Raw genomic sequence first — 25,381 nt, forward strand, 5'->3', positions numbered from 1 at the left:
ATAACTTCGGACAAGTGGGTCCTAGCCATCATCCGGGAGGGGTACTACCTGGATTTCCTTCAAACCCCTCCGGACAGGTTCGTGGAATCCCCCTGCCACGACCTCCTCAAGAGGGCGGCAGTGGAAGCTACTCTATCCAGACTTCTGGCCCTCGAGGCCATAACCCCGGTGCCTGCACAGGAAATGAATACTGGACATTACTCCATCTACTTTGTAGTACCCAAGAAAGAGGGTACATTCAGGCCTATCCTGGACCTCAAGTCGGTCAACTGCCACCTAAGGATCCCCCGCTTCCGCATGTAAACCCTACGATCTGTCATACGCACAATACAACCAGGAGAGTTTCTCACATCCCTGGATCTTTCGGAGGCCTACTTACACATCCCAATTAATCAGGAGCACCAGCGCTACCTACGCTTCAAGGTCCTGGATCGTCACTATCAGTTCCGGGCACTACCCTTCGGGTTAGCCACAGCACCCCGGACGTTCACCAAGGTAATAGTAGTGGTGGCGTCGGCAACACTGAGGAAGGAAGGAATCTTCGTTCACCCTTACCTAGACGATTGGCTGATCAGGGCAAAGTCACCGGAGGAAAGCCACCAAGCAACCAGCAGAGTCATAACACTACTGGAAAGCCTAGGATGGGTGGTCAACACAAACAAAAGCTCCCTACAGCCCTCACAGTCGCTGGAATACCTAGGAGTCCGATTCGACACCAAGGAAGACAAGGTCAGCTTGACCCCCACAAGGAGATCAAAACTGCGGAACCGGCTGCACACCTTGCTGAGCGTTCCTCGTCCCACAGCATGGGACTACCTGCAAGTCCTCGGACTGATGGCATCCACACTGGAAGTGGTGCCATGGGCGCGAGCCCACATTAGGCCCCTACAACACTCACTTCTATCGCGGTGGAGCCCACAGTCCCAGAACTACACCGTACGTCTACCACTCCCGGGCAGAATCCGGACCCAGCTATGGTGGTGGCTGCAGACCAGCCACATGAGCCGGGGATCAAGACTATCCTCCCCAACCTGGACCCTGCTCACCACAGATGCCAGTCTACACGGATGGGGAGCACACTGCGAAGAGTTAACCGCCCAAGGACGGTGGAACGCAGAAGAGGCGGGATGGAACATCAACCGCCTAGAAGCGCAGGCAGTTAGACTAGTCTGCCTGCGGTTCGCCCACAGACTCCAAGACAAAGCGGTCAGGGTGATGTCGGACAACGCCACGACTGTGACCTACATCAACCGACAGGGCGGAACCAGAAGCCAACAGGTGTCCCTAGAAATAGACCTCCTGATGGAGTGGGCGGAAGCAAATCTCCAGGAGATCTCCGCCATCCACATCGCCGGGAAAGACAACATCACGGCAGACTTCCTCAGTCTAAACCCAGGAGAATGGAAGCTGTCATCCACAGCCTTCCAGATGATAGTGAATCGGTGGGGGACCCCAGACATGGACCTTCTAGCAAAGCAGATCCAACGCTCAAGTACCCAGATACTTCAGCCGCAGGCGGGATCCGCAGTCCCAGGGGATCTATACCCTGGTACAGACCTGGCCAATGGGGACCCTGCTATACGCCTTCCCGCCGTGGCCCTTGCTGGGAGCAATCATACACAAGATACAGCGACACAAGGGACTAGTTCTTCTGGTGGCTCTAGATTGGCCAAGAAGACCCTGGTACGCAGACATGAGAAGACTACTGGCAGGGAATCCACTACCCCTGCCCCCACACAGAGACCTACTACAACAAGGCCCAATCCTTCACGAGGACCCAGCTCAATTCTCTCTTACGGTCTGGCCATTGACAGGGCCCGCCTGAGAGAGAGCGGATACTCGGGGGCGGTAATAGATACTCCTCCGCGCACGCAAGTTCTCCACATCTCTAATGTACATAAGGATCTGGAGAGTTTTTGAGGCCTGGTGCGAAGACCACAGCGTCAAGCCTCGCTCCTCCAATGTTCCCGTGATCTTGGAATTCTTACAGAATGGACTACAGAAGGGTCTGTTCCTCAACTCCATCAAGGTACAAGTGGCAGCATTGTCATGCTACGGCTCCGGGAGCGAGGGCAACAGCATAGCCTCGCACCCAGATGTATCACGCTTCCTGAACGGAGTCAAACACATCCGCCCACCACTAAAGTGGCCAGTACCTCTATGGAACCTCAACCTCGTCTTGGAGTTCCTAGCGGGATCCGCCTTCAGACCCATCCAAGGCCTGTCCCCTCCGTCTGTTAACCTTAAAGACGGTGTTCTTGCTGGCCGTGTTTTCGGCCTGCTGCATCTCGGAGCTACAAGCACTGTCCTGCCGTGAGCCGTTCTTCAGACTCACCCCGGGGTCCATCCAACTACTCACGGTGCCCTCCTTCCTCCCCAAAGTGGTCTCACACTTCCACCTTAACCAAACCATCTCACTACCAACGATGGATGGCTTGAAGAATTCGGAAGAAGCCCGTAGTCTACGCCACCTCAACATCGGCAGACTCCTATCCAGATACATGGAAATGGCGGAACCAGTACGAAAGACGGACCACCTTTTCGTCCTTCACAGCGGAAAGAGGCAAGGAGAAGCGGCCTCGCAGCCAACCATTGCCCACTGGATCAAAGAAGTCATCAAGGCGGCCTTCGTAGAAGCTGGAAAACCCCCACCTCTACAGGTCAAGGCCCATTCTACCAGAGCCCAGGCGGTATCCTGGGCAGAAACTAGAATGTTGTCACCTGCCGAGATCTGCAGGGTGGCAGCGTGGTCCTCCATCCATACCTTCTCCTGGATGTGCAGGCTCAGGAGGACACGGCATTTGCAAGGGCAATTCTAAGCGGACCACGGGCAGCCTCCCACCCAGTTCAGGAGTAGCTTTTATACATCCCATTGGTCCTGAGTCCATCTGCTACACGCTAGGAAATGGAGAAATTACTTACCTGATAATTTCGTTTTCCTTAGTGTAGACAGACTCAGCATCCCACCTTTGGCTGCCGTTATACATGTGTTTTTGTCAATGAATCAAGGGTAAGCCATGTTTTCATCTACCTAAGGCATCCACCCTGCCGGGAGTTGACGCTTTCCGGTGGAGTACACTGGCGGTCTCCAGCTATAGCCAATCAACCAGTTCAAGTTAATCAAGTTAATCATGTTTTAAACGTTCTAACAAGTTATGAAGTTATTTAAGTTAATCATATTATTAAGTTAATCAGTCAGTCACACATATCCACAATGCTTTTCAAGGAGAATACTGAAGAGCTGCACTTCCTGCAGGGGTATATGTACTAGGAGCTGACGCCAGATTGAAATCTGATCCATCTCCAACTGCTAACAGGAGTACACTATACCGATTGGTCCTGAGTCCATCTGTCTACACTAAGGAAGAAAATGAAATTATCAGGTAAGTAATTTCTCCATTATAATCACTGACTTCAAATCCTAAAATGAAAATTCCAAACTGGTAAATCACAGACCATAGTCATTATGAAACCGTCAGCTCTTTATAATGTTTATTAAATGACTCCAACAAGCCTATGTTTCACTGATCTATTAGTTTCCTCAGGGGGATACTGTCACTCAAAAATGGCTGGACTTATACTTATCGTGTTTAAAGAACCAGATATCACAGCTTCTGATACCATGTCATTAAATCAGTAAGGGTCACCACATCTGTCATCTCAAATTCTAACAAGAAATTTCACCAAAATTTGTTGTTTTATGAGCAGAAACAGTGCCTGGAAAGTACTTTCTACATCTGTTTTGAATCTGGTTGTGTCCTTGTTTTAGTGGTATCTCAAAGGGTAAATAACTGTCCTATTTACCTATTCTACCCCAGTTCTAATTTTATAAACTTCTATCATGTCCCCTTTCAACTGTCTCTCTTCCAAGCTAAGAGAACCCTAGCCTTCATATCTTCTCATCAAAGGAGAGATGTTCCATCGCCTTTATCATTTTTGTTGTCTTACTCTGCACCTTTTCTAATTCCTCTGTCTTTCTTGAGATGGAGTGACCAGAACTGCACACAGTACTCAAGGTGTGGATGCACCATGGTTCGATATAGAGGCTATATGATATAAGAACATGCCATACTGGGTCAGACCAAGGGTCCATCAAGCCCAGCATTCTGTTTCCAACAGTGGCCAATCCAGGCCATAAGAACCTGGCAAGAACCCAAAAACTAAGTCTATTCCATGTTACCATTGCTAGTAATAGCAGTGGCTATTTTCAAAGTCAACTTAATAGCAGGTAATGGACTTCTCCTCTGAGAACTTATCCAATCCTTTTTTAAATACAGCTATACTTACTGCACTAACCACATCCTCTGGCAACAAATTCCAGAGTTTAATTGTGCATTGAGTAAAAAAGAACTTTCTCCGATTAGTTTTAAATGTGCCACATTCTAACTTCATGGAATGCCCCCTAGTCTTTCTATTATCCGAAAGAGTAAATAACCGATTCACATCTACCTGTTCTAGACCTCTCATGATTTTAAACATCTCTATCATATCCCCTCTCAGTCGTCTCTTCTCCAAGCTGAAAAGTCCTAACCTCTTTAGTCTTTCCTCATAGGGGAGCTGTTCCATTCCACTTATTTTGGTAGCCCTTCTCTGTACCTTCTTCATCGCAATTATATCTTTTTTGAGATGCGGCGACCAGAACTGTACACAGTATTCAAGGTGCGGTCTCACCATGGAGCGATACAGAGGCATTATGACATTTTCTGTTTTATTCACCATTCTCTTCCTAATAATTCCCAACATACTGTTTGCTTTTTTGACTGCCGCAGCACAGTGAGCTGACGATTTCAATGTGTTATCCACTATGACGCCTAGATCTTTCTTGGTTGTAGCAACTAATATGGAACCTAACATTGTGTAACTATGACATGGGTTATTTTTCCCTGTATGCATCACCTTGCTCTTATCCACATTAAATTTCATCTGCCATTTTGATGCCCAATTTTCCAGTCTCACAAGGTTTTCCTGCAATTTATCACAATCTGCTTGTGATTTAACTACTCTGAACAATTATGTATCATCTGCAAATTTGATTACCTCACTTGTCGTATTTCTTTCCAGATCATTTATAAATATATTGAAAAGTAAGGGTCCCAATACAGATCCCTGAGGCACTCCACTGCCCACTCCCTTCCACTGAGAAAATTGTCCATTTAATCCTGTCTTTTAGCCAGTTTGCAATCCACGAAAGGACATCGCCATCTATCCCATGACTTTTTACTTTTCCTAGAAGCCATGTTATTCTCTATTCCTTTTAGGATCATGCCTAACATTGTTTGCTTTTTTGGCTGCCACCATGTAGTGAACTGAGGATATCAATGTATTGTCTACAAGACTCCAAGTACCTTTTCCTGGGTGGTGACTCCCAATACAGAACCCAGTAATTGTGTACCTGTAGTTGGGATTGTTTTTCCCTATGTGCATTACTTTGCACTTTTCCACCTTAAATTTCATTAGTTATTCACTTACTTGCTCAGCCTCCTAGTTCCATAAGGTCCTTCTATAGTTCTTCACAATGCATTGCTGTTTTAACGCCTTTGAATAATTTTGTGTCATCTACAAATTTTGATCATATCGCTCGCTCATCATTCCCTTTTCCAGATCAATACATTAAACAGACAAGTCCCAGTACTGAGCCCTACAGTACTCCAATAACGACCTTTCTACATTTGGAAAACTGATCATTTAGCCCTACCCTCTGTTTCCAGCCTTTTAACCAGTTACCAGTCCACAGTAGAACAATTCTTCCTATCCCATGACTTTGTAATTTCCAGAGGAGTCTCTCATGGGGGACTTTGTCAAATGCCTTTCGAAAATCCAAATACACTACATAAACTGACTCATCTTTTATGTACATGTTTATTTTACACCTTAAAAAAATTGTAAAAGGTTAGTAAGACTAGGTTTCCCCTTTCTAAAACATTTTTTAAAATCTTTCTGGAACATAAAGTGTGAGTGGCAGCAGGAGCAATAGAAGGTCTAAAGTAAGGAACAGTAGAATGTGTGGGGAAAGGGTAAGAGGAGAAGGAAAATATCTTTTCCTATGAATCCAGTGATGTCTCTAGCTAGTTTTCATGTCTGTCTCTTACTTAGTAATGTAGTAATTGATGGCAGAAAAAAAAACATTGGTACAAAAAAATTTTAATACATGGGCATATACAGTTGGTGCATCCCTCCTTTTGTATCTCTGCTCTTCCCCTTCTCTGTTTTTTCTTTTGCTGCTGGAGCAGTGCTAGTTAAAGGAGTGGCAGAGAGATAGGAGGGACTAGAATGGGAAAACCAAACCATTTTATACCTTTTCTTATTTCCTGTCATCTCTCTTCAACTATATGTGGGCAGAAATAGTCTCTCTATCCCACACATATACATATATGCTGATGGGGGTGGGGGGAGAGAGAGGAGTAGAGCGTGTGTGTGTATGGGGGAAAGAGCAAGTGAGTGAGCACCTGTTGGGCAGGGGTGTATGGGGAAAGAGCGAGTGAGCACCTGTGGGGGGGAGGGGTGAATGGGGAAAGAGCGAGTGAACACCTGTGGGGGGGGGGTGTATGGGGGAAAGAGAGCGAGTGAGCACCTGTGGGGGGGGGTGTATGGGGGAAAGAGAGCGAGTGAGCACCTGTGGGGGGGGGGTGTATGGGGGAAAGAGAGCGAGTGAGCACCTGTGGGGGGGGTGTATGGGGGAAAGAGAGCGAGTGAGCACCTGTGGGGGGGGGGTGTATGGGGGAAAGAGAGCGAGCGAGCACCTGTGGGGGGGGTGTATGGGGGAAAGAGAGCGAGCACCTGTGGGGGGGGGGGTGTATGGGGGAAAGAGAGAGAGCGAGCACCTGTGGGGGGGGGTGTATGGGGGAAAGAGCGAGCGAGCACCTGTGGGGGGGGGGTGTATGGGGGAAAGAGCGAGCGAGCACCTGTGGGGGGGGGTGTATGGGGGAAAGAGCGAGCGAGCACCTGTGGGGGGGGGTGTATGGGGGAAAGAGAGCGAGCGAGCACCTGTGAGGGGGGGTGTATGGGGGAAAGAGCGAGCGAGCACCTGTGATGGGGGGTGTATGGGGGAAAGAGAGCGAGTGAGCACCTGTGAGGGGGGGTGTATGGGGGAAAGAGAGCGAGCGAGCACCTGTGAGGGGGGGTGTATGGGGGAAAGAGCGAGCACCTGTGAAGGGGTGTGTATGGGGGAATGAGAGAGAGGGAGCGCCTGTGTGTGTATGGGGGGGAGAGAGGGAGGGAGGGGGCGCCTGTGTGTGTGTATGGGGGGAGAGAGGGAGCGCCTGTGTGTGTGTATGGGGGGAGAGAGGGAGCGCCTGTGTGTGTGTATGGGGGGAGAGAGGGAGCGAGCGCCTGTGCGTGTGTGTGTGTGGGGGGAGAGCATGTAGGGGAAAGGAGATCATTTATGTGTGTGAGTAACTTAGCATGTATGTATTGGAAAGTATGTGTATTTGAGAGAGAAGAAAGTTTGTGCTTTCTACCCCCCCCCCCCCCCCCCCCAGAGAAAATGGACAAGAGTGTTTTGGAGGCATGAGAAAGCGGGAATAAGGTTGAGGATGTAAAAGAAGGGTGCTTGTATGCTGGCTAGGGTGTAAAAGACAAAGAAAGGGGCATGAGGTGGGGGAGGACATGAAAAACAAAGGAAGAGTATACTGATGAGATTATAGGCTAAGGAAAATAGTCGAATACTGGAGAGGAGATGCATATAAAGGGTGGAAATAGGGACAAGGGAGTGGAGAATAGAATAGAAAAAATGAAAGTGGGGAGATGGACTGGGAAGAGGGTGGGAGAGGAGCTGGAAAGCTGATGAGTAGGTGAGAGTTTAAAAGATTGAGGACTGAAAAGGAAGAAAAAAGTGAATGCTAGAGGCAGAAGAAAAGATGAAAGTGAGAGAGCAATCTCAGAGGCAAATGTCAGGAGGAATTGAAAAAGACAGGAGAAGAGAAAAAAAACCCAAAAATAAAAGGAGACCTTGGAGAGACAAAAAGTATACTGATATCAACACAATTAGAAAAATAAGGTGCCCAGACAACAAAGGTAGAAGAAAGCATTTTATTTTTATTTTATTGATTCGCAATATGTTTATTGTGGAAGTATGCATCTCTTATCCTTTAATTTTGCTCAGCAAAGGAGAAAATGCATTTGTTTTGAGTTCTTCAATGTTGCACTGGAGTCTGGCTTGTTGGGATTTCCATTTTTTTTTGTCTCAATATTTATAATTGCTGGTCACTTACTCTGTATTTGGTGTGAGTCTGTCTGTGTTCTTCATGTATGACTGACTTGCTAGTATGTAGTTTTTGTGTAGGGACTAATAAGTTTGCTTTCTTCTGTTTTCCTAGTAGGAGGTATATTGGTGTACTAGGGCCCATTGCAATTTTTGTAGTGCAACCTTCTCTTGGATAGCATTATTGCTGTTTGAGTTCTGGGTGTTAAATGCTATTTGGGATGGCAGGTTTGCTACATAATATGCTGAGTGTGCTTTTGGTAGGGTTTTGTGTTGCTTCAGAGTTCCTGGTAACAGGATGGAATTTGTCATTTTACTGAGATGACGCCAAAATTTAAATTTTTTTTTGTATGGTGAATGGTAAGGATAAACATCCTCCTCTTGCTCTACACCCTAATTGGAGTGTTTCTATGGACACAGAATATTTATTTGCATAATCTGATGTGCGGATTTCTATAGGGGTTCTATTCTATTATGTATAGAGTGAGATTAAAGATCACTTTTAAAAAGGATTAATTGACTGATGCTATTGAATGATTGGTCTTTATCTACCATCATTTACTATGATACTGTCTGTGGCATGGCAAAAAGTTGTGCGTGGACATGGAAGGACATCATCAGCAAAAATTTTACACTGCATCTCTAATTGTTCGGCATTTTCACAATTGGAAGTTGGCAACCCTAGCCACATAGTATTTGCAATTTTGGTCTCTATGCTAAGTGATATATGTGGCATAAAACATAGCACATCATCCTGCTTGCACTATCCTTACAGTAAAGCATGGTTGTGGCAGAATTCTATTGTGGAGACATTTTATAGCATTGGCTACAGGGAGGCTTGTGAAGATCGAGGGAAATATGGATGGTGAAAAGTACAAGCAGATCCTGGATAAGAACTATTTCAGTCATCCATAGACTTGGGACTAGGGAGAAGATTCTGAACTCAGAATTTATAAACCTTCTAGGGATCTTAGATCAAAAGGAAGAAATCTCCTAGAAGTCCCTTCAGTAAAAAAGGCTGCTTTAAACGTTACCAGACATAGAGCATTCTCAGTTGCGGGACCCATATTGTGGAATGCCTTGCCTGACCCTTTAAGGCAAATTTATAATAAAAAGGAATTTAAAAAAGCCTTAAAAACTCATCTTTTCAAAGAAGCCTTCAGTATTCTAGATACTCTTTAGATAGGTTAGTCGCTCACCTATCAATCAAATATTCAAATAAGTTTGCAAACTGTTGAGTTTTATTTAAGTTTTTTATAAACTAATGGTAGTTATCTCTATTTTATTTTAAAAAATTTTGGTTTTTATCAGATCATGATTTTTTAATGTAATTTTTCATTTTTATTTTAGTTAAAGTAAGTTTTATTTCATTTTGCTCTTATTTTTATTTTCATTTTATTTTTCTATAAAACTTACTAATCTAAATTTTTGAAAATATTGTAAACCGCTTCGGTCATTTCTAGTATTTGGTGAAACGGTATATAAATGTATTAAATAAATAAATAAAGATTCGCTTTTCAGCAGGACAATTATCCTAAACACAAAATAAAAGCAATAATGGAGTGACTCGGCAAGAATGACTGTCACACTTTTATCCAATAGAAAATCTGTGGTAAGACCTGAAGACTGCAGTCTACTTCTGTCAAGAACACTGGGCAAAATTGCACCAGACACAGCCTATGCCTTATGCATAAGGTTCATGCATAGTCATGCAATGAGTGGAGGGTGTTTTTTCCAAATTTCAGGTCTTTGCCACACCACCCCCCCCCCCCAAAGTTCTCAGGGGGGTCCTGCCATGTTTTGTCACATCTGCAAATCCTTCCTTCGTCTCTGGATGGGAGCATAGCCCTTTCCTATGGACTCTCCTTGGGCAACTCTGTACTCTGCTCTTAGGGAGAAGTTGTTTTTCTCCTCTCTGCCTTGGTTTATTCACACAGTGGTTTACAGTCAACAGGCAAATAAACAGAATTTGATATGCTAGTTAAAGTTCTCATCTGTTATTTTTCTTTCTCTGCTGAGACTGAGTCTTGGTGGGAGCTATCACCCAGGAATGAGATCTTGGCGTCATAGTGGATAATACATTGAAATTGTCTGCTCAATGTGCTGTGGCAGTCAAAAAAGCAAACAATGTTAGGAATTATTAGGAAGGGAATGGTGAATAAAACGGAAAATGTCATAATGTTTCTATCGCTCCATGGTGAGACCGCACTTTGAATACTGTGTACAATTGTGATGGTGAAAGTATAGAGAAGGGGATGGAACAGCTCCCTTATGAGGAAAGACTAAAGAGGTTAGGGCTGTTCAGTTTGGAGAAGAGATGGCTGAGGGAGGATATGATAGAGGTCTTTAAAATCATGAGAGGTCGAGAATGGGTAAATATGAATCTGTTGTTTACTCTTTCTGATAATAGGACTAGTGGGCACTCCATGAAGTTAGCATGTAGCACATTTAAAACTAATCGGAGAAAATTCTTTTTCACTCAACGTACAATTAAACTCTGGAATTTGTTGACAGGGGGTGTGTTTAGTGCAGTTAGTGTAGCTGGGTTTAAAAAAGGTTTGGATAAGTTCTTGTAGGAGAAATCCATTACCTGCTATTAATCAAGTTGACTTAGAAAATAGCCATTACTATTACTAGCATCAGTAGCATGGGATATACTTCGTTTTTGGGTACTTACAGGTACTTGCAGCCTGGATTGGCCACTGTTGGAAACAGGATGCTGGGCTTGATGGGACCCTTGGTCTGATCCAGTATGGCAATTTATGTCTTATGTTCTTATGCCTCTCAGTATCCATCTTTTGCAATCTGACTGTCTGTGGCCAGAGATTGATCTTTGGGGCCTCCAGTGTAAAATATCGGGTATACCCTATAGAAATTTTTAATTACCAGGATTGGCCACTGTTGAAGACAGAATGCTGGACCTGTGATCTGAGTCAGCATGACATCTTATATTCTTATCTTATGTTTCTGGCGATCTTAAACTACAGTTAACTGTGGCCAAGGTAAACTGAGCTCTGCTTATTGAACAATAGGGCACTGAATGTACAACGTTGAAGGTGGCAGGAAGCAGGCAAGCTTGGCGCTAAATTTATTTCCATAACACAGGATGCTGCCTGGTGCTTTGCTGGAATTCTCTGTCCAATATGGCACTTGCAGGATGTAAAGCTTCAACTTCACCTCGCACTCACCTTCAGAGGCCGATGAAATAAAGTGTGCTCATCCTAGCGCACAGGTAAATGTGTGGTCCAATGCAAATTTTGGACACGCTACACTAACACCCAATGCAAAAAGGAGATTAGCGCATCCAAACCACCAAGCAGTTAATAACACTCATCACATGTAAATGCCATGTAGATGAGACTATTAGCTATTACCCCTGATGCAGAAAACGCTGTTCTCCAATCGATCCTTTTTTAATGTGGCAAATTTAATGCCACCCCAGAGCTGGCGTTCGGTCATATTGTGACCAAAAATACTGCTCTCTTTGGTTCCTCCTACTTAGTATTTTTGCAATACTAAGATCTGCTTGCGGCAATGAAAATTAAAAGAAAAATATAATAGGCTGATAAAAAAAAAAGTCAGGATGCACAATATACAGGTTCAGGGTGATGCTATTTTGCATGTAAATCAACTGCAGGGTGAGAAGACTGCTTGTATTAAGTGCTATTTTCCTGACACATGCACATTCACAGCTCCTGAGCGCCTAATGCTTTTGAGCGCTAGGGACGTACAATTTCTCTCTAGCTCATCATTTTTAGCATGCCAGTTCATTATAATATAGCATCGGGCACCCAGGAGAGAGGTGGTTGTGCGTTAGATAGGAAATTGGGCACTCAATACAAGTGCTTGTTTTACCATATATGATATTGCATTGGCCCCTCAGAAACTAAACAGCATGAAACAGGCTCAGTTTATATTTGGAGTGCAAAATATTCTCAGTTATTAATGCTCCAGTGCATTTTCCTGTCTCAGTCACTATAAGGGGATCTTAAACAGAGGCAACAAAATAAAAACAAAATTGTGCCTTCTGCCATAGACTGCCATTATAGGGCTCTCAGAGTGACTTGTAAACTGAATTGTTCTGCCCTCTAAATGTAGCAGCATCCAGATTTGTGCTTTGGAAATACTGAATTAAGCCATTATTTAATGTCTGTGTATTTTACTTTCAGTTCTGTATGGTGAATGATTTCTTTGTGCTGAAAGTTGAGTAGGAGGTAGTAGTGGGCATTAGATTGTTCTCTTTAGTTGATAAGCAGGTTGTTATTCTGTGACTATTTTGAGTTTTGAATGTAGCTTCAAGACTTTTTTCTCTTTGAGAGAATAAAGTGATATCCAGGAACAGTTCTAATACTATGTTGATTTTGCTTTTTATTTCTATAGCCTTGTTTTAAAATGTAATCACATTGTTTATAAAGTGTTCTCTTTACTAAGGAGCCAATTCAGACATGTTTATTCCTTGCATGAATCCCTTGTTGCTGCTAAGATTAATGTGCCAGAAATAGACTAAGCAGTCCAGACTGACTTCTGCCTCTTCTGGCACACAAAACTGCTCTGTGAGGGCTGTGCACCTGGGGAACATTTTTTAAATTGGTCAGATGGGTCTCAATGCAAACTTTCCAATTACATTTTTTTGTAAGGCTTTTTCCCTGCTCCTATCCATTTATTTCCCTTTTCAACTAGTCTTTCCATATTTCCACATGCAAGTTTATTGCAGCTTGTCTTTTGTGCAGAGTCATTTGGTGAAGTCCTCTCATTTATGCAATGAACTCTGAACTTTTCCATATATGTCAGTTTGCTTTTTGAATAGGTTCAGGTCCTGTGCTTGGCCAGTGCCAATTTCCCACTTCCTGATTTTGAGGAGAAGTAAAAGTGCTTTAAAAAAGTTTTAAATTGTATGTCTACAAGAGATCTTTGTGGAAATATCCAGTGACTTTGCTTATCTTAACTTCTATAGTGTTAAAATTGTGTTTTGCAGTGCTAATTTTTGTTTAACTGAATTTTCTGGGGAAGCTTTAAAAGGCAGATAGGCTAATCAGTTAAGACTATTCTGAAGTGCTGTTTGTGACTTAGTCCCATCAACCCCAATTTCTGCTTTTCTTGTAGTCTTCCAAAGCAGAGGTCAGATCTCTCTGTAACCTTGTTTACTTAAAGGATAATTTAAGGGATTTGTGCAGTTTTGTAAAAATTTTTTTTTTTTTTTTACTTTATCAGACTTTTAAATCAAATTAACAAGTTAATCTTAACTTGACAAGAAATAAGAGTATAGAGAACACATAATATTTGTATAAGAATATTCTTCTGATTTATCTCAGATACATCTCTGTCAGACCACAATGTGGGGGAAGGTGCCTTTGAAATTATGAAGGGAAAAACTTATAGATTAAGAAAAAGAAAGCTATACATTATGGCGATCGAGCCCAATATTTCATTTTAGTTGGTACACTGTGGGCTTGAGGTAAGGTTAGACATCTGTTTAAGTTTATCATTTAGGAAATTATTTAACTGTGAGGGGTCAAAGAAAACATTTGACCCCACTGTATTTTTTTTTAATTTTATTTTTATAGCATTTAACATCTTAATAAAGGTCAACTCTTACAGAATAAGAAATATCTTCAAATACAACTTACTCATATATTATTATTTCTGTTATTTTCAATTAACCAAATATATCATAGGAAAACAGAGTACCAATTAAAGTTTAACAGCAATCTAAAATGAAGCAGTTAACAAAGAAGGAAATTAAGTCTTCGAAAATCACTGTTACAACCATCCAAAAAAATGTTTTCCAGTCAATGGAGGTACTAGGAATGGGAGTCCAAATAAGATCTAAATTGTTCCGGTGAATTGAACAAATATTTTGCTTCCTGATGTATAATCAAGCAACGACAGGGGAACCTTAAAAGAAATTTTGCCCCTCTACCAATGACTTCTTGTCTCATGGATATAAATTTCTTTCTTCTCAATTGTGTTGAGCAGGCAATATCAGGAAATATCCTGATATATTGTCCATAGAAATTTATATTCTTATATCTGAAGAACATTCTCAATACTGAATCCCTTTCTGACTGAAAGGCAAATTGCACTATTAAAATAGCTCTATTTTCTACATACATTTCAAATGAACTCTCCAGAAACTGAGTAAGATTTATATCAGCTTCAAGCATTCTACCTTGACCCTGCATTTCTATTTGTTGTGATTGAGGAACATAATAAGTTTTTGAGATAACAGGTAATGCGTTCTCTGAAAATTTCAGTATATTTATTAGATAACTTTTGAATAGATCCAATGGAGATGCAAGTTTTCTTAGGGAAATTCAATATTCTTAAATTAATATTCCTAACTTGATTTTCCAGCATCTCCAATTTATTTGCTTGGATTTTTTCTGATTTCAATAAGTTGCCCTGTACTTTCTCTAACTCAATAGTTTTCCATTCTAATACAATTGTTGTTCTATCCATTTCTTCTAATTTACTTTGTGTTTCCACATTCTTATTCAGAACATTATGGACCTCGGATGTTAGTTTCTATGCAAACATCCATAAATAAATTATCATTATACTTATTTCTTCTAATGTAAATGTTTGAGATTTTATATTTGAACTTTCACTTTTTGTTCTCATCTGGATCTCCACCTTTCCTACCTCCATTAAAGCCTTTTTTATATCATCCTTAAGTACAGGGGACATCCATTTCTGGTTCCTAGAGCCCTGTAAACTAGGGATCACCGGGGAGCAAGGTAGATTTTCAGCTCCCCTCTGGTCACTTAATGGTGTATACACAGTTCTTATCAGGGACTCCTCATCAGGAGTCACACTTTCACCCATACCAGATGGAGGCTCAGGTGTAACTAGGGCACCAGAGCTAAGTGATATTCCGTTTGTCTGGGGGCTCAGCTCCTGCTCCTGGCTGACTCCCCCTGCGACCTCAACTGGTGCTACGGATGATGTTGCTGCAAAACACTCCTCTTTCCTCTTTGTATGGGGCATCCCAAAGAGGAAATATATGTTGGTGGACAAAAACAAAACCAGTTTAAATTTTTTACAATACAGTACTCACGGCGGGATTGTGTCTGCAGTTAACAGTGCAATAAATCAATTGTTGCTGTTAAGCAATGGTCTCCTGGCAGCTGGTTCCACTTTCTTTCAAGCTATTCCGGCCTAAGCTGGGCAAAGCCGTGCGCCCCCCTTGGATGCGTGCGGCTAAGGCGTCGCGCCAGCGGCAGCGTCGCACCACAAGGACGCAGATTTAGTACACCCTCCGGCTCCTCCCATCTAGCCAGGGACCGCAGGGAAATGCAAAAGAAAAAACAGGAACAAACCTGCAAAAAGGGAAAATATCAGGTCTCAGGTATAAGGGGTTTAACCAGCTGCCGACCCCACTGTATTTAACCACACATTTACATGGAAAGTATAGCCAAAAGGATACTCCCAAATTTATAACTGGACGCTTTAGTAGGAAACGTTTCCTCTTAGATTGAGTTAACTTGGACACATCAGGGAACATGTGAATCTTAGACCCCAAAAATACTTCATCCCTTTTACGAAAACATATTTTTAAGACAAAATCTCGATCAAAGTCCAAAGCGACCGTAACTATCAGAGTAGAAGAGGAAATAATTTCTACTGTGGAAGTTTCCAAGAAAGATGATAAATGGGATATGTCCACAGGAGTTACTTCAGTTGGAATATTATTCACATTTTGAGCTTTGGCACCAGGCATATAATATGCCTTAGATACAGGTATAATTAAATTTTCCTTGATTGCCAAAACTTCCATAAAATATCTATGAAGCATTTCAATTGGTGTGGTAAATCTCTTTCTTGGAAAATTTAGGATTCTGAGGTTACAACGTCTTATAACACTTTCTAGATTTTCCATTTTATTCTGGAGGTATAAATGACAATTTGATATTATATCCACTGATTTCTGGGTTTGTAATTCTTTAGTTTCCAAAGAGTCCACTTGAACTTTTATTCCTGCAATGTGTGTTTGCACAACGGTTAGGGAATTTGAAAAGTCCTGATGTTGAGACAGTGACTGTACAACTTGATTTGACAAAGTTGCTATTTCTTTCCACATTAAGTCTAGGGTAATCGTAGCTGGTTTTACCAAGGAAACAGGCAGTACCTCTGATGTGACAGTTGAAGATAGTCCTGCTGCTGCTGAATTTAGGGGAGCATTAAAGGATATTGTCTCCTTACCCAGCCGGCTTCCAATTCCCACTGTTCGATCCTCCAAACTGTCTCCATCCGATGCTGACATTGCCGGCTGTGCACCCTCTCCAGGGTGCAAGGGGAAAACGCTGTGTACATCAGCACTTTCTGCGGGGGAGGGCAGGTTGCGGAGGAACCAGACTCTGCTCCGGAGACAATGATGACTAGATCAGGGGTCACCGGCAAGGGAACACCTCTCTGCGTGGTCCCCAAGGATACATTCACGGAGCTCACTGAAGGCTCTTGGCTCTGCACCACGTGTTGGTCCATCGGACCCGTTCGAGAAGTTCCCTCAGAAACCTCGGGGAACACTCTGGGTCTTCCTTTCCTCTTTCCCATCGAAAAGGTAAAATTGTATTTGAAACCGCCGAAGAAATCCAGGGTATAAGGAGCGGGTCTCATAAGATCCATTGTTGAACCAGCAGCCGGGCTGATTGAGAGAGAGAGAAAATTTTTGATGGTTACACAGCCCAGAATCCTGGTGATCTATTCAGTACCAAAGATACATAAAAATATTCAGAACCCCCTGATCTGTCCGATAATATCACTCAACTCATCAGTACTGGAAGCACCAGTGAAATTTATAGACCCGATTCTACAGCCACATGTACAAAAGATGGTCATATACAAAAGACACATACATTTTTTGCAACAGCTACAGGAGTTGACATTGGATCGACACATGCATTATTGGTTGGTAACTATGGACGTGTCAGCATTATACACCAATATACCCCAAGATCAGGCTGTTGATGTAATACAATTGTTTGTGAATCAGAGAGCAGGGGCACAAAGGGTATCTACAAGTCTCATAATACAATTGTCTGAAATTGTATTAACCAATAATTATTTTTTGTTTGAATCTATGCTATATCAACAAACCCATGGAAATACCCATGGGCTCACCGTTGGCACCGACAACAGCTAATTTGTACATGGCACAATTTGAACAGGAGAAGATCTATACATCAGAATGGTGGCAGGATATAGTAATCTGGAGTCGCTATATAGATGATTTTTTTTTTCATATGGAAAAACACGGAAGAGCGATTGAACCAATTCTGCGATTGGATTAATACCATGAACGTAAATTTACAATTTACAGCACAGTGGTCTGATCAAAAGATGACATTTTTGGATGTATCAATACAGCATATCAACTGAGCATTAAATATCACTGTATTTACAAAATCCACAGATTACAATAACTTAGGTTTCACAGCCATCATCCATATTCATTCAAATGTGCATTCTCGGTGAGTCAGTTTTTCCGCATTAGACGAATATGCTCTAGTATGTTGGAATTCGAAGTACAGGCTGAAATACTATGGGATAGATATTTACAGCGGGGATATCCTAAAAAGGTAGTGAAACAAGCCTATAAACAGGCGAAATTTTCGGACAGCAGGCTCTTCTCCAATATAAACCTAGGAGACAGGATCCACAATTGACGTGTGCTTAAACAGACAACAGCTTCAGCGACCATTGCGACATCAATACGGGGACATTGGCACATCTTGGGCCTGCATAGTATATTTCAAGAACTTCCATTGATCGTCACTACGAGAGGCATTAATATCAGAGACAGATTAGTCCATCACAAGCATGCCAAAATAGTGAGGAAGTAGATAAAGGTCACTTTAAATGTGGCCAATGCGCACACTGTGCCAATTGTGTTGAAGGTAGAACTTGGACAGATCCAGTCACGAAATATAAAGTGGTTTGCAGAACTTTAACAATGTGTAACTCAGATCACATAGTATACGCATTAATCTGTGACTGTCCAAAGGTATATATTGGGAGAACAACACGCAGTATGAGGATTAGACTGAATGAACACAAGTCTCGATTACACACTCATACACTAAGTGCCCCAATAGTTACACACTGTGTACAACATCAACATGCTTTCGCTCATATTAAATGGACTATTCTTGACCATGTACAATTATCTTCCCGGGGTGGTAATCGTATTTACTTATTGAATCGCAGAGAAGCTTATTGGATCTTACGCTCCAAACTCAGTCGCCCAGTGGACTCAATGAATAACTCGACTGGAGTTCCCTTCTTTAAACTTCATGAGATGACGTCGAACTTACGTGGGTCAGGATTGGTGATTTCTGAAACTAGGTAGAGAATATAAAAGCAACCAGCAATATGGATTATAGAAACAAGATGGCGATTAAGGCATAGAGTATCGTGAAATGCTGCAAGATTATGAGTTGAAAGCAGATGAAAATCCCCTGAAGAAAGAGATCCACAGATCTGAAACAAAGCCTTGTTGGGAAGTTTTGAATCTCAGATAAGTCAGGAAAACTTGTTATTTAGTTTAAGTTGGTGTACTACATCATAAAAATAGAGTATAGCGGCGTCTTCATAGTGATCAACTGTTTGTGTTAAAAAATACTGCAATTCAAAAAAGTGTTGTTGACATGGACTGATAACAATTAAGATTTTTGCACATAAAAAAACAATTACAAAATTTAAGAAAAGGGTATACACACGCTAGATTATAGGCATAAAAATACCAGGCAGGAGGAGGTCGGTTAATGATTATATTGAAAACACTACTGGATATAGTGACACAAAAACCTGTATGAAAACTTCCTTCTCTTTCCTTAAAGTTTTTCTTGGGTTAAACGCCATTTGAAAACAGTGTAAAAAAAAAAAAAAAAAAGAGGATATTTATACACTCACGTGGGTGATCAAGAAGACAAATATAGGTAACAAAAAATTCAAAAAAATATTGAGAAGAGGTGATAATATTGGTGTGATTGAGTTTAAAGGTATATATCCCTCTGTACATATTTACAGTGAATTGAGTTATTGGTATCCCCTAAAAAAAAAGCATCCAGAAAATATGCTTCCACTCGCAAAAAAAGATCTGCAGAACCACTATTATTTTTATTATTTATTTATTTATAGGTTCTTTTATACCGAGGTACGTAAAGGAATACATCACCTCGGTTTACAGTGAAACAATAATTTAGCAACCAGCTTTACATATAACAGTTTAAAACAATAAAAACGATTAACCAAAAAGACTTTACAGAATATGCTGACTTCATTAACTATGAAACTATTGAATATTAATAATTAAGTATTACATGGGAACAAATTAACTGTCAAAATCAAAACTAACTTCTTCTTAAGGTAAAAATACAGGATTAAAAGACAGGGGGGGGGGTATAGATTAGCTGTATGATGAAGATTCATAGTGTGAATGCTTGTTCAAACAACCACGTTTTAAGGTTTTGTTTGAAGGTTTTGTGGCAGGATTCTATACGTAGGTCTAGCGGCATGTTGTTCCAGATATTGATACCAGCAATGGAGAATGCGCGGTCTCTGGTGGAAATGAGTTTGATGTGTTTTTGAGGATGTACAGCTAATTTCGCTTGGTGAAAACTTCTAATAGGTCTGTTGGATGTGCGAATTATGAACTGATCAGAAAACCATTGCATCTCTTGGTTGAGAATTGATTTGTGGATGAGTGACAGAACTTTGAAAGTAATTCTGTAGGATACTGGTAGCCAATGTAGGAACATGAATGCTGGAGTTATATGTTCATGTCATCTTGTATTAGTGATTAAACGCGCAGCCGCATTCTGCAGCATCTGTAGCGGTTGAATTGTGCTTTTAGGAAGACCCAGTAGTAGTGCATTACAATAGTCAATTTTAGGTAAAATTGTAGCTTGTAATACAGTCCGGAAATCCTGAGAATGTAGTAATGGTTTAATTCTTTTCATGGTATGTAGCTTGAAAAAGCCACTCTTAATTGTAGTCGAGATGAAATTCTTCATTGTAAAATGGTTATCAATTATGACCCCAAGGCTGCGGACGTATTTCAGTTTAAAATGATCTGTAGTTGAGGAAGGTGATTGAGGAGTGTTTGATGTGGTGTTCTTTTGAGACGTTATGATTAGGAGTTCAGTCTTGTTGGTGTTGATTGCAAGAAAGTTTTCCATGAGTAGATTTTTTATTTTGGTAAGTGCAGATTCCCAGTTTTTCATGGCATTAGCAAGTGAGATGGTTTACAGTAGGTTTTGGCAGGTTGAGACCTAAGACATGGATTCTCCCCAAATGATACCCATACAAAATGCCTTCACATCAATGGTCACAGATGATAACTCTGGGAAAAGGAATGTGAAGTGATAACATGCAGAAGTATGTCCATTGTACACTCAAATCAAAAAGCAATGTCTTTACATAATAATAGAAAACGCCCACTGGGGGATTTTATTATCAAAGGTATTAACCCACGGGCACATTTTGGAGGGAAACCAGGTCAAATGCCTACTGGGATCTTCAACTTGCAGAGCAGGAATGCAAACCAGATTCTTAGTATTATAGGAGATGTCCTAGTCAGCTTGATGACCAATGAATGACCTGGCTAGAAATGGAGTCAGTATAGTATGGAGGGAGTTCAAGAATTTAGGGAAAAATTTTAGGCACCTGAAAGAGACTTATAGCATTGCTATGCTGCTATTTGTTCATAAGGGAAGAGGAAGGCTATGTTGTATCAACAAATTTAATACATGGCTCAAAATCTAGTGCAAAGAAAGTTTTAAATATATTGGGGGCTGGAGTGTTTGCATGGAACAATAAAAAGCTATATTATAGTGATGTCTTACATCTTTGCTGTAAGAGAAAAAAGAATCATAAGTGAAAAATTCTGATCATATATTGACAGACATTTAAACTCAACTAGAACAAGGGATGTGGCAGATGGCAGCAGATAGATTTGGGCTGTCACCTCCCTCCTTCCTCCTCTCCCTTGCCAATGAAAGAATGAGGATTGTGTAGAAAAACACTAAAATAGAGGCTTGCTAATCTACTTCTGCAAATCTGTTTCATGCATGTTCATTAGGGATATTCTGGAAAGCAGACCGAAGAGGAGAACAGGTATAAAGCCGTTCAGAGGGTGGACCAACCAAAGAGAAATACCTAGAGGGCTATGAGTAAATAGGCTCATAATCTAGGCAATATAATTCCAGATCTGCAAGTCCTGATGGTAGAGGCAGGCCTAGATATTGTTGCAGTCAAAGTTATATGATTTAATAAGTTTATTCAAGGACAAGCAGGATGGTAGTCCTCACACATGGGTGACATCATCAGGTGGAGCCCGGCATGGAAAACTTTTGTCTAAATTTCTAGAAACATTGACACACACTGAGCTTGCCCAGCATACCACTATACATGCGTCCATGCGGGGGTCCCTCTCTTTCTTTGAAGCTGAAGCCTCATGGCTGTGGAGCTCGCTCTTTTTTTTTTTTTTTGCTGTGGAAAATTTTTTTTTTCTTCTTTCCCGAGTCCCGTTGGGTCCCTCTGCATGTTTTCAGGTTTTTTTCTCTTGGTATTGGTAAGTTTCCTTTGTAGTTTGCAGTTGATTACCGGTGGCCATAGTTCATCGACCGCATGCCGCATTCTTTTTCCCATGGTGTCATCCAGCTTCTGCCATTGATCCCAGTACCCCTGGACCATGTCAATTACAGACCACCACAAGGTCTGTGTCCTGTGCCTGGCTGTGATCTTTGTGCCCAAATGACCCCCAAGAGAAGTCGAGCATATCTGGACAAAATGGAGAAGCTTTTCGGTGCTAAGAAATCAGAACCATTGACATTGGCGTTTGGGACATCAACACTGCTATCGAGCCCTGGTCCAGAAGTAGGAGTGGGCGACCGAGCGAGGTCCATATCCTCGCATTCCAGATCAGGCTCCTCTCCATCTCCCTTGGCTCCGGGTAAGCACTAGGAAAAGTCCAGGAAACACCAGCACTGGTCTTCATCCTTGAAAGACGTTGGACTATGGGCAGCCACAGACGTCGTTCATGTCTTGCCCGAAGCGGTCCCATGCGGAGGATGTTGTATCCTCCGGACAACCCAAGGAACCTTGGCGGTCCCCACATACTGGTGAAGGGTTCTGTCCCCACCTCCCCATGGTTCCGAGGGCGATCTGATTCCTCTGCCGCCGCCTCCTCAAGCAATCCTGTCTCGGCAGCCTTTGAGGAGGAGTTGGAGAAGCATGTGTGGCTGGCAGTCATCTGGGCCCTGCAGGGCATCGAGCCTCTGGTTCCACCGGGACCACCACCGCCACAGGAGCAGACTCCATTGGTGCTTGTGCCTCTGTTGGAGTGGCTGAACCTGCTGCTCGGTGTCTTAATGATGCATTCAGCCCTGATGTCTTGAGTCCCTTCTCTATCGAAGGGTGCAACTTTGCTGCCTCCACTGGTTCCAATTCCAGTGAATGATTTCTCAAATGAGGAAGGTCCATCAGGGTCGATGGCACCTAGGCCGCGCACATTGCCCTGACCAGCAGCCCTCCTGGAGCCTTTGAGCCTCAGAGCAATCGAGCCATTGATTTTCCCCCGGAGCTCCCGACACTTATGGGAACACTGGTGCCGATGCGCCCCTGTATTCCAATGATGCCTTCAGTGCCTACTTCAGACCCACCCGGGGCTTTCAGGGTCTCAACTAAGACCCCGGTGGGGGCTCCATCTCATGTCTCTGGGCTTCCAAAGTGAGGAGGATGCCTACTACGAACCCTGGGAGGGAGAGGCATCCGTTTCCTCCACAGATAAATCTGAGGACTTTCCTTTCGAACCCTCTCCACCAGAGGAGAGGCGTAAGTCCCCACCAGTGGATCTGACTTTTGCTGGATTTGTAAAGGCCATGGCGGAGTCGGTGCCTTTCCAGCTCTTAACGGAACAGGATTGTAGACATAAAATGTTAAGAGATCCTACAATTTATTGATGCTGCTAAATAAGTGATGACTGTTCTAGTACATGACATTTTTAAGGAGCTAGTCGCCCGTCTCTGGGAACATCCCATCTCCATCCCACCAGTGAACCGGAAGACCGACGTCTTATCTCGTCCAGTCCACCACAGGTTTTGAACGCCGGCAACTTCCACACTAGTTGGTATTGGTGGAATCGGCCTTGAAGAAAGCAAAGAGGCTCCAGACTCATGCTTTGGCTCCCCCGGGTTGTGAGCACAGGGCTTTGGAAGGCGAGTATTCGAGGGCTGAATGTTGGTATTAAAGGACACCCAAAAAAGACTGTCAAACAATGGCTCACTGTGATATAAACTCAAACTAATTTATTTATTATGAAATCTCTCTTTTCAGTTTAAACATAATTCAAATAACAATAGATGAGTGGATATAGACTTAACTTCCCGTATACCTGTCTAGAACGGGTAGATGTGAATTGGTTATTTACTCTTTCGGATAATAGAAAGACTAGGGGGCACTCCATGAAGTTAGTATGGGGCACATTTAAAACTAATCGGAGAAAGTTCTTTTTTACTCAACGCACAATTAAATTCTGGAATTTGTTGCCAGAGGATGTGGTTAGTGCAGTTAGTATAGCTGTGTTTAAAAAAGGATTGGATAAGTTCTTGGAGGAGAAGTCCATTACCTGCTATTAAGTTCACTTAGAAAATAGCCACTGCCATTAGCAATGGTAACATGGAATAGACAGTTTTTGGGTACTTGCCAGGTTCTTATGGCCTGGATTGGCCACTGTTGGAAACAGGATGCTGGGCTTGATGGACCCTTGGTCTGTGCAAGTATGGCATTTTCTTATGTTCTTATCTCTTAACCACATGAAAAACAGGCTAACATATATATCACACATATATGTAATGTCTGTTTTTTGTGTATATGTCCCACAAGAAGGGAAAAAAAAAAGTAAAACAAATGAAGACAAAAAATACATATACAACTGCTTAAAAAGTTTCAAAAAAAAGTCCCAGTAGTTAAAATAGTATCAGAAAAAAGTCAATATTATTAGATTCCTTTAACTGATTGTAATTTACTCTAAAGGGTCAATATGCCTCACTCTGCCCGCACTGCCATTCCCGCAACATTATTCCAGCGATACTCAAGCTATGTCATCTGAAGTCCTTCGGTCCAGACTCCACTCTGTTGGACTAAAACTGAGGTATAGTCGACTGTGTTCCACCCTGACTTCATGTATCTCTGCAGCATGGTAGACTCTGAGTGAAACCTGCAGTAGCAGCAGCAAAATCAGGCGATAATACAGCATTTTTGAAACGTCCACAACAATTAAACCCAGTATCGCTCTCACACACCTCCATGCGCTGAGTAGAACAAACAGAATCATCATTGCCATACCTGATGCTGCAGCGTTTCGGCAGCACCAGCTGTACATATATTCTAAAACCAATGTTTTAGAATGAATGTTGGCAGCCAGGATTGCCTGCTATTAACTTTATATGGGCCAGTACTCCAGAAACATCTGGAAACAGGTCCAAGATTTGGTAGAACACTTTCCACAAGAGTTTGAAGATGATGTCCAGAAGGTAGTTCAACAGGGCCTGGAATGTGACAAACACTGAGTCCATTCCACATATGACTTGTTTGAAACTGCAATGAGGTTTGCGGCAGCCAGCATTGGGGCTTGTCACAAGGCCTTGCTTCACACTTCTGACCTCTGTCCCAAAGTACAGGATCATCTGGCGGACTTCCCGTGTATAGGGGAGAACCTCTTCAGGGACAAAATTAGTGGCGGTAGCATAGCTTAAGGATTATCATGAAACCAGTCAGCAGTTGTCAGCCAGCACCTCGGACACCCAGACCTCAGATAAGAAGCCTCTCAGGCAATACACAAGACGCCCTTTCTACCGACCATGAAAGTATTATTCAATGACATCCCAAGCAAGACCCCAGCTAGATCAAGGGCACGGCAGCCACGGGCCCCTCAACTGGCCCCTGCCCCACCCACCTCAGAACCCCGCCACGGGGTTTTGACTGGTGGCGAGTGGGTTTGAGCCAGCAAACCCTACCCCAGGGCACCGCCCGTCCTCCCCCCCCCCCCCCCCCCTCCCCAAGTTGGAAGCTGCATGCAGCTCTTCGCTGACCGGTGGATTTCAGTCACCTCGGACCAATGGGCCCTTTCCATTGTGCGGCAGGATTACAGGTTGCATTTCCAATGGACTCCTCCACATT

The 25,381-nt window shown here is 42.6% G+C and overlaps 1 protein-coding gene across 1 annotated transcript in view; it reads left to right on the forward strand.

Annotated features, from left to right (window-relative positions):
- DESI2 (desumoylating isopeptidase 2) overlaps positions 1–25,381 on the forward strand; it is a 142,030-nt gene that overhangs the window by 27,275 nt on the left and 89,374 nt on the right.

Source organism: Rhinatrema bivittatum, chromosome 3 (genome assembly GCF_901001135.1).
Source record: "Rhinatrema bivittatum chromosome 3, aRhiBiv1.1, whole genome shotgun sequence".
In the NCBI taxonomy this organism is placed as follows: domain Eukaryota; kingdom Metazoa; phylum Chordata; class Amphibia; order Gymnophiona; family Rhinatrematidae; genus Rhinatrema; species Rhinatrema bivittatum.